This window comes from Lichenostomus cassidix, unplaced genomic scaffold (assembly GCF_008360975.1).
Source record: "Lichenostomus cassidix isolate B80296 unplaced genomic scaffold, HeHo_3.0 HiC_scaffold_38, whole genome shotgun sequence".
NCBI classification, from domain to species: Eukaryota; Metazoa; Chordata; class Aves; order Passeriformes; family Meliphagidae; genus Lichenostomus; species Lichenostomus cassidix.
The window spans coordinates 2,520,326-2,531,149 of NW_028147440.1; the positions used below are offsets into that span (position 1 = coordinate 2,520,326).

The 10,824-nt window shown below is 48.3% G+C and overlaps 1 long non-coding RNA gene across 1 annotated transcript; it reads right to left on the bottom strand.

Moving 5' to 3' along the window:
• Positions 1–251: 251 nt before the first annotated feature.
• LOC146423011 (uncharacterized) lies at positions 252–10,567 on the bottom strand. Its single transcript, XR_014847768.1, has 3 exons — positions 7,422–10,567; positions 6,989–7,092; positions 252–4,615 (listed from the first exon to the last, which is right to left on the bottom strand). It is a non-coding gene; the product is annotated as an uncharacterized LOC146423011 (long non-coding RNA).
• Between the last annotated feature and the right edge of the window lie 257 nt (positions 10,568–10,824).

Consider the following 10,824-nt stretch of genomic DNA (forward strand, 5'->3'; position numbering starts at 1 on the left):
GTATAACAAGAGACTGAAATACCAACAGAACAGACCTAGATATCAGAAACAGCAGTAAAATTGCAGCACAGAGGATCTGTGTCATACCCTCACAAGTTGCAAGTTTTTATTTTCTTGACACAATTTTTTTTTGGGAACACTTGACTGATCAAGGGTGTGGGCTCTGCCAACAGCAGCTCTGAGTGTACATAGCTTTTCTTCAGCAAGGGAAGGAGCAAGGCAGTGACTGATAAGCTGCTTTCCTTCCCTCATCCCATGGAAGGCTGCATTCAGAGCAACAGGATCATGACAGAATCCAGTTTCACTCAGCCTGGAAGGGACTTGAGGAAAGCACGGACCTGTGTAGGAGGATGTGGGCCAGAATGGAATGCTTTCCACTGCTTTGCTCAGCAAACTCCACTGCAAATGTGCCCTGCTAAAGCAGAAAGGTTTGGCAACTGAACCAAGTTTTATTTCCTCAGAAACCCTCCACTCTCTGCTTTCCAGTCTCCCTGCTGCACACCAGAGGCGCTCAGGGTCTCAGTGGCAGCCCCCAGCACAGCTCTCCTGCCTTTGGAAAGTCACTGAACACCCCATCGCTGGGGGAGCCTGGGACTCTGAGGGGCTGGGACAAAGCCCCTGGACTGGTGGGACAAAGCTCCTGGGGGCTTGGGGCAAGATGGGAAGGAAAGCAGTGAGCTGGGGAGAGCAGACAAGCTTCCAGCCACACACTACAAATTGAGAAATTCCCCCTGTGGCAGCACTGCTGAAAGCTCCAGGACACAGAGTTGTGCTGAAGGAACCTGAAATTTCTCCCAGCTGCTCCTCCTTGCAAGTCTGCCAATAAATAAGGAATGAGATCCCACTCTGGAAGTTGTTTTATCAAGCCACAGTTGGTTTTGCATGGAGCAGCTACACTATCCGCTGCCAGGCTGCCTCTGGATGCAGCTCAACGCAAAGTCAGCTCCCCCACCAGCAGCCCAGATGCTGAAAACCTCATCTATTTTTCAGGGTGACATTGACAGCAGCACATTCCAGCCCAAAGGGTTAAAGACATGGATTGTGCATTCCTCAGTGCAGGACAGGAGAGACTTGACCAGCAGTTTTACTTAGCACTTCCCCCTAAAACCAAAGGCCTAGAGCCATGAATTGAGCAAGACAAAGAAATCTACCTCCTAGAGATCAAAAAGATGTGCTATTCCCCCAAATGAAAAATTTCCTTCAAGGAAATCTTCCTCACATAGGAGGAGCCTGGAAAAGCTGACCAGATCCAATGGGTTTGGGTGGAAGAGGAGCTCTCCTAGGGACTCAGAGCCTAGCTAACCCAGGCCAGAGGATCCCAGTGCCTCAGGAATAGCACAGGTGAGGATTTGGAGGGGAAAAACACAGAGCACACACCAAAGCACAAGCGTGCCACACCAGGTCTGCTCGTTGCTCTGCAGAGCTCACACTGAACCCCATCTCCTCCATCACAGAGAGGAGCAGACAAATATTTACCCATCCAGCTAAAGAGAATGATTTTCCCCATGAGCTAAAAGTGCTGTCTTGCCAGTGATGTTTATTCTCAAATAAATCCCCTCCCTTCTGTCTCTTCCTTTTTTCAGAGCAGAACCCGTGTTGCTCTGAGCTGCTCTGACATGCACATAAACAAGCAAGGATTTCACTGCAGCTGAATGAGAAGTAGAGTATTTTTGCCTGAGCATTTTTCCTGGTGCCAGGGCACCTTTCTCATCTCATTTCATGCAAGTTTTCAGGCTGCTGTTTGTGACACGATAGGGTGATTTCTGGGGTATAAAGGAAAGCCTGTTGGCAGATTTACTGAAGAAACAAGGTGTGACACGAGCTCAGAGCTCAGCTGTACAACTCGGGCTGGTTCTTGGACTTGTGGGAACATCTCCAGAAGGATTTCTTTTAGCTGAAAGGGCAAATATTTCAAAGTAGATTTTGAGATAATGAAAAAACATCCATTCCCCTCCAAAACTGAAGCAATGCTTCAAGAGACATAATATGGAGTTAATTTGTAACTTATCCTTTGTTTGGTTGCATTGAGGCTGAGAACAACCTTCCTGCAGCCTTGTCCCACCAGCTTCCACTCCCTTGGGCATCACTAAAATAACCTCAACTACCTGCATTAGCCAATTTTTCTTGCCACAGATTAAAAATACAATAACAAACCCCATATTTGCATTCTTAGAGCTCTTGGAACATGACCCAGGTATGGCTTAGACCCCAGAACTGCCCCCCCAGGGATGAGGATAACCCTTTTCTCCCATGGATGAGGTGCCTCCCTGAGATGTGTCCTTGTCCCTTGTGCACTCCCTGGCCCTGCCCTGGGGACACCAGTTGGACAAAGTTGCTTTTCCCACAAACTGGAGGACAGTTTGCCCAGCCTGGCCCCTGGTGTGCAGCAGCAGCTGGTGGCACCCCAATACTTTGTCCCAGCACAGACCAGTCTGTATCCAGAGCCTGCCCCTTTCCTGTCCAGCTGGACAGTCTTTTCCATTTGCAGAACCCCCTGTGCTCTCAGACTTTTCACTCCCTACCTCTGGGTACTTAAATCTTCCTTACAAGGCAGCAGGATCCAAGCAGAAGGTCCCATGTCCTGGGCTGGGGGATGGATCAGGGGGTGCCCCAGGTTCCTCAGAGGATGCTGAGCTCACATCTGGTGCAGACACAAACAGGCAGGATTTAGCACCTGGATGCAGAAGTGCAGAGCTTAGGCCCACAGCAGTGACCTTTACAGGATCCAACACCATTGCCAGCTTTCAACATTAAAGGTCTCCTTCATTAAATACAGTAGCTGCAGTGTTATTTCCCATTTTGCCAATATTTACAGGGGAGATGTGAGGCAGAACCCAGGATGGTGACTGCTGGAGTCATCCCACCGAGGTGGCTGAGGATGAGTGTGACAGGCTGGGGACAGACAAAAGGCACCAACAGCAAAGCCCAGTTATGAAATGTTGGGAACCACCAAATTAGATTGCAGCAAACAGAACAGGAACACCAGGATATAACAGTCACTACCAACAACCCACATACATGTGTCCCCCTGCACAAAAAAATGAGGGAGCAAAGTCCCAAGCCCTCAGGATTAAGCTGAAAACAGACAGTAAAATGATTATATAGGAACCAAATTTAATCATGTCCTTTCTTTAAGTACTATAAAATAAGATTCCAATCCCACTGGCTTCCCAGGGGCATGTTCAGACCCCATAAAGCTCAAGGGGAAATTATGACATATATTTTGACAGATGGATATCACTAGTTTTCACTCTCTGAATGGAAGAGTGAAATTCTTGATTATCCACACAGTCTGTACAGTCAACAGCCACAGAAATGGCTGTATTTGCCTTTTTGTATTTGCCTTTTTAAGTGCATTCTCTCACCTGTTGTCAAACTGTTGAGATGAAGCTTCTAACCCCAAGTTTAGAAGCAATCTATGGATAAAATAGCAGCATCAGCACATGCATAAAAATTATAGTCTTAAAATAAAATTAAAAATTAAAGCCTTAAAAAAAAAATCAAGAGATCAAGTTGTGAACTTGTGCTCTGTAGCTTTCTAAAAACCCTACACCAACATTTTCCATCCCAGGAACCTCTCCCAGTCTGGATCATTTTCAGGAAATTAGAGTTTAAAAGCATCAGGTACACAAGAGATGAGTGAAGAAAATGAAATAAAATAAACCCCAAACCTGCCACTCATTTCAGCTGGAGAACAAGGTCCATGGGTGCAGGGCTGGGTGCAGCTGATGGGGTGCATTCCCAGCTCTTTGGGAAGAAAAGCCCTGGCAGATGTCCCTGAAGCACTAAGCTGTTCTGTGCAGCAGCATTATCCCCATGCTCCAGAGCTCTGTGACATTCCAAGGCTCATTGCACATCCAGGGAATACTGAGTAACTCCTCTACTTTACAGCACTGCCCTGACTAAAGCCATGGTTGCGGGCAGGACTGACAGTGTGCAAAACTGAGGGATAAAGGGAGAAGGGAAAAAAGAGAGAGAAAGGCATAGGGAGGGACAGTGTTCACTCCAACAGCAAGATCTCATCCTTAACTGATAATCATAGAAATTTTGCCATCAACTTCACACCAGGAGCAGGACTCCTGATGCACACAAGTGCTTTACCTGTGCATTAAATTAAACAGTTGCCCTCTGATATCAAACCTGGCTCCGATGCCATTTTTCTTTCCTGATGCTTGAAGTAGAGAATGCAAAAATGCAAGGGAAAAGTCTCCAGGGGAAAAGGACCCTTGAGACAAACAAACCCCCATTCCTCAGCCAAGACCCCCAACAGAGCCCCAAGGTGAAGCACAAGTGGAGAGCAAGGCACACACAGAGGAGCCACGGACACCTCGCCCGAGAGACTCAGGCTCGCTCTGCTCCCCAGCACTGCTCCGATCCTCCCGCCTGCCTTGCTGCCTCGATCCATTTCTGGTGGGTGTTGTCTGGTTGTGTTGTTGCTGAGCAGGCCCCAGGCTGGGTGATGAGGGCGATGTGCTACACGACACCACGATGGGCATGAGGGTGGCAGCTCGAGCACAGCCAGCCTGCGGCAGCCAGGCAGCCTGAGGACGCGGCTTCGTCTTCGCACACGTCGGGCAGCTCCGGGTCCCTGGCTGCTTCTCTGCTCCCTTGTGTTCTACATGGGTGGCAAGGAAATAAAACAGATTGTAGGCACAGAGCAAGGGAGGGGGTGATTTTTCCAACCCAGGTCAGAAATGTTAATATTAACAGGGAATAGCAGTGACCCAGCTGGTTGTGCTGTTATCAAGTAAACACCTCAGTGATGTCCCAGCAGGATGCCCTGCAATGATGTGCAGCTTGGGCTTGGACACTTGCTTGGCCTCTGCACCCAAAAACTGAGCTCTCCACTTCCCTGAATGCCCTTCTGCAGGAGAAGGTATCTGGTTCTCCGTATCTGGTTCTCAGGGAAAGTCTTGCAGCCAGCAGCATGGTTTCTAAATTATCTAGTTTGCATTTGGAGACTTCTGTTTGCTTTCCTTTAATCTGACTTTTTTTATAATGATCACAATGATGGGTTGATCCCATAGCTGCTTCTCCAAAGCTGTGTTATAAATGGCAGTTAAACTAAATGTTTCTACCAGAACCCAGTTTGTCCAACACAAAACCAGCGTGATTTCAGTTTCTGTGAGTTTGCCTGATCCCCAAAACAGCAGTCCCCAAAACCTGAAAGCAGCAGCCCTAGAATCACAGCCACGGTAACCTACTTACGTTGCACATACATCACGATAACTTCAGCCTTTTCCTCCTACTCCTACTTTCTGATGTTTTCTCGTGTAGAAAGCTTGAGCTGTACTGCACTCCACAGCATCCTCGAAGAGCAACACCTCCATCCAGCCCAGCCACCCCCAGACAGCCTATGACTGTCCCAGTGACTGCATGGAGAAAAGCAAACACCTCCAGGTGCCACCCATAGCAGAAACTGATCACAGGCAGATGACTTCACCTAAAACACCCATTTGTCCATCATAAAGCTATCCACAACACAAAGGAGGTGATAATTTCCAAGCAACTGTGTCTCCCAGGGTGTCCAGCCTTGCTCACATCAGCCTGGCAGTATCACAGAATCATGGAATGGTTTGGTTTGGAAGGAGACCTTGAAGATCCTCTTGTCCCACCCCCTGCCATGGACAGGGACACCTTCCACTAAACCAGGTTGGTCCAGGCCCTGTCCAACCTGGCCTTGGACACTCCCAGGGAAGGGGCAGCCACAGCTGCTCTGGACAGCCTGTGTCCAGTGCATTTTGTAGAACCTGCATGGACAAGCCAGCTCAGCAGTGGAGTGTCAGTGCTCCTGCATGTGTCTGGAGCACACAGCCTTTAAACTGGTGTCTGGCCATGCACTCCAAGGCAAAATCCTCGCTAAAGTCTCCAATACACAGCTGGGACCTAAAACATTATCATCCTTAATTGAGCTGAGCCCTTAAATCCCCACACACCTGTGAGACAGAGACTCCTCTAATAGTATTGTCAATGCTGCAGTGAGACTCAGCACACCCTCGTGGGAGTCTGCTAGGAATGGTACTGGGATTTTGGGTCGAAAGGAATCATTTTGGGACAACACAGCTTTGTTGTCAGCCACAGCTTTACAGATTCTGTGGGATGACAACTTTATTTATAAAAAAAATTGTCCCAAATCAGGCTACTGGTCCAGCTTTTACTTACTGGACTGATGGGCCTGAATCCTGTCTCTGAAAGGAATCAGTAACAAAAATGAAGAAGAGAGTAAGAACCAAGTAAAGGACAGAAGAATTCTCTCCCATCCCTGTACACACCATCATGATTAAAAACCGTTGATGAATCTATTTGTCATCAATATCTCTATTCCCTTTTTAATCCCAATATAATAATTTATACCCAACCTCCAAAATATCCCCTTGCAATGTGTTCCACTATTTCATAACTGGCAAAAAACAGTGTGAAAAAATACTGTATGTGTTCTCAAGTGAAAAATCAATTTCAAAATATTCTCCTTTGTCTGCCCATGGTGTCTCTGCCCAGACATGGGCCCCAGCCCACAGGTCAAATCCCATCTTCTCATTTTGAGTTTAAAAATCACATAAACTGCTCATCTGGTACCATTTCTGTTGTCCATAGAAGGGAGAGAAGAATTAAATCCTCCAATATGTATCTATACTAGACCCTAATTGAAATTATTTTAGTTCACCAATCTCTAATGGTCTTTGATCACAGCATATTATCAACTTACAGGTGAAAAACCAGACTCAAGTTTAGCACCTTACACATGTTTAGGCCAAACCCATGTTACAGACAGAACTGCATCTCTAAAAGAGTTTTTAGGCTGCATTAATTCTCTGTATTTCAATCTGAGAGGACTTGAGGTAGATTTTATCTCCAGGGTTTGATGCAGGAGGGAATTTTGTCTTTAAATGCTCCAGAAAAGATTTTCAAACTGCTTTTCCCACCCTCCCTCCCCACACACCTTGGCCCTGCCCATGCTGCAGAGCCAGGCATGGCTGTGGGTACTTACATCAGCAGGTTCCCTGGAGCAGACATGGATCTCTCTTCCCACCTGGTCTGGACCTCAAAGGGATTCCCAAAGGAGCATTTCCTTAGCATGGCCTTCACTAGGATCTTTGAGGAAGAGAACAGAGCAGTGAGAAGAGCAGGACTGACTCCTGGAAGCTAGTTCAAAGGAGCAATGACAGCTTCTTTAATAATTCAGTGGACATTTTACAGCACTACAGCAAAGAGCACAAAGCAAAGGAATCCACAGAACAGCTACTTGAGAAACAGCTACTTGAGAAAATCAGGCTGCTGCAGTATCCAGACACAAGGAGTTCACACTGGGTCAAAAGGCCATTTCATGCAGGAACAGAGTGTCCCCTCTCCAAACCTCCTCCACCATCTGAAGCCTTCAGCACAGTACCCTGCTCAGAGGATGTGGTCTATTTCACACATACCACAGCTGGCAGGCTGGGGATGGTCTTCACAGAGTTCTTGGCCTCCTCCTCGGTGACCTCCACCACGGAGCAGTGCTCCTCCTCCAGCCAGCGGCAGTGGCTCTGCACCGCCCCCTGCTCAGCCACGGGTGCACCTGCACAGGGGACACACAGCTCTGGGTGGGACAGAAATGGGGGCACAGGGCTCACTGCGGGGGGAGCTGTCAGTACTGCTCCATTTCCCACTTCCAGAGATGCTGCTTAACCAGCTGCCTTGGAAATGGCTGCAGTCTGGCCCAGTGCTGTCACACCTGCTGTCACCAACTAGCACCTTGGGGAACTCAGCACCCTCTGAATCAGCTTTAAAAACCTGAGCTTTCTGGAGCATTTTCATGTTTTTCTCTTACATGCAGCAGGGCAAAGCCATCTTTTCCTGCTGCCTTTCCTTGGCTGTCAACTGGAAGAAAGCCCTGTCCAAGGGCAGGGGCTAAGCACAGAGCCCAGCCTGGCACTGGCGACACATCCTCTGTCAGCATCCAAGACAAGTCCCCAAGCACACCAACCATCTTCTGTGCACAGCACTGAGCTCTGCCTTTCTACCCACAGGGCCTTACAGGGTGCCTACAAGAGCTGTCAAGTGAAACCCCATAAATACATCAGCAATCATGGCCTCACTGTGACTCTGCACAGCTGCAGAATCAGTGCAGGTGTAGCAAAGAGCAGTGAGGAGCCTCCCACCACCTTATTCCTTCCTCTACTATGCACAAAAAATGTGCCAACAGAATGGATTCCCACGAGAGGTTAGTGCTGAGGGCAAAATAAGGCAGCAGGTGGCAAGTAAATCTTGATGCAACCACACACCCCTTGTGCCACAGGAAGCCATGCTGTGGCTGGACCCCAGCAGAATATTCCTATTTAAACCTTTTCTTCCGGGTACCTGATGAGGAATTGGCATAAAATTTGTTTTCCAGATCAGAGTCTGGCACCAGGACATGTCCTCCCAGCCCATTTTTATTCACCACATCCTTCCAGGCTGTAGCAGTGCAAAGGCAACTACAGCTGGGTTTTGCCTCCCCTGCAGACAGGGTTTGCCCCAATGGACATATCAAACCTCCATTTCACATGGGAAGATCATGATGAACACCAAAACTTTCAACAGAAGGGATCCCAGGTGGGTTACTTACCCTTTTCTCATGAGGTCAAACACTGCAAGAAAAGGAAATAAACCATGAATGAAAGAGAAGAGCAGACCGGGCTTATTTGTTATTCATCACCTGCAAAAACACATCCATTCCCATACCTGCAAAATCAATTTATCTCCACTCATTTCTCATCCCTCACCCATGACAAGGACACCAGAGGATGCAAAATGAAAATATTCATCTCTTCAGCACAAACAAATATCCTCCCTCCTGCCAGCTCTGTACAGGGAGACAGCGGATGCTAATTTGTCAGCCACGGTGCTGCTGCTCTGGGTGTCAGCCTTTGTTGATTTGAGCCCTGTTGTACCTCCAAGGGAGGGTGTTTGGTGTGATATTTCTGCTAAATTGCTGATAGCGCAGGAGATGATGTAAGAACATGCTGCTCCGTTTCTGCTGTGTCAATCAGCAGCACACCTACAGTTCTGTCAGAGCCAAACAATCCCTGGCAGGAGTGACTGGAGAGGATTTGTTGGTGTGAGTTGAGGTTTGCAGAGCACATGAGTTTGTGTGTCTGATTAGGGGGTTGGGGGAAAGTGCTTTTCTGATTCTGTTCTGCAAACAGGAGAAGGATCTGCTTTTATCTAGAGTAGGAGAGCTCTTTCCCCATGAACTCTATGGGTATTTCTTGCACCTCTCAAGAAATCTGAGCAGATCCCCTCCCCAAAGCACCAGGGGTGTGGGATCCTCTGAAGCTAAAAACACAACAGGGCAGCCTGAACTGGCTCATCTTGCCCTCCAGGCTGAAGAAGCTGCAGCTTGTGGCAGCATTTCATTATTCAACCACCCTGTACCTCTGCAAGGTTGCTCAGTGCCTGCTGACATCCCATCCCAGATCCCTTCCCAGTGACCACATAGCCAAGTGCTCACAGAAGTTCCTGATCCCAGCAGCCATAGGCAAAGAGCAAACACCACTTCCTCTAGATCTAATTTGCCATGGGGGTCATTTTTGGAAGGAGAAAGTTGCATCAGCTGGTCAGCAGCAGGAGGGAGCAAACCCACTTGCAAGAGGTTCAGCCCTGTGCAGTGCTGAGCATCCACAGCTTCTCCTTTTGCCAAGAGAACTGCAGAGGCTGGAGCTTGATGTGCCTGAACTACTCATGGGATCCGAGGAAGAGGAAAGGGGTGATGGAACAGGGACAACAGGGACACAGCCACTGCTCATCACTCAGGGACCAGCACAACCCCCAGTGGGATTAAGAGATTCCCCACCTGTCCTGCTGCTATTGCTGGGATTGTTCTCTTGCTCCACAGGAAGAGCTTGGTTTAGATTTGGGGTTTGGTTTTTTTTCCCCTCTGCAGCTTTCTACCTCAAGTCTCCCCTTTCTTCCATCCCTGGGAGTTCAGCCCCTCTCTTTAAACTATTGCCAACCCAGGAGGAGAAGGCTCCAATCCCATTTTGAGTCCTTGCTGCCTTCTGGCAATGAGCTTTAGAAAAAGGAAAAAATAGAAGATGCAATTTGCTGCTGAAAGCTCCCTAGCTGCATCAATGTTTGTGGAGCCTCAGCCTGAGGAACTGAACCATCTCCACCAGCCATGCCCATATCATGATAGTTCTTCCTGGGAGAGGCTGGAGGGAGCAGGAAGGTATAGAGAGGAGCAACAGCTAAGACAATAATTGCTCTCTGGGACAGAAATGGAGAAACAGGAGCTTCTGCTGTCACTCCAAGTCCTTGAAGAACACTTGAGGGGGAATGTGGGGGTTACTGCATCGTAGGTGAGCTGACTGCAAACCGCCACTACTGCTGGGGAAGAACAACCAGGATGTGCTTATACCAGTTTTGAAGCACCAGTATCTGGTACTGCACAAGCAGGGCTGAGGCAGAAGAGAGGACCTGTCACACCGTGCTGACAAACTCAAACAGGGACAAAAAGCAAAGAGACCAGAGCCACTTAACTGTCACAAGAGCACAGAGGAGGGCACGTGGCTGTGAAGCCTCACTTTAATTACAGTGAGCTGGCAGGACCAGGCTTCCTCCTGAATTGTGGCTGCTGTAATGGGAGCATCTCAGGGATGCTTCAACAAAACTCTCCTTCCGGGCTCACATGCATGACAGAGCCAAAGACATTTGTACTGACAGACAGAGCTAATTACCCAGATAATGCCTCTCTGATAAAGAACCAGCTCAGAGCCAAGCTAAGGGATTTTCCCTTTGCACAGGCAAGTGTTGCTTTAGCCTTGTCAGAAAAAGAGGGATCGTGGAGATTTCCTCCACACATCCTCC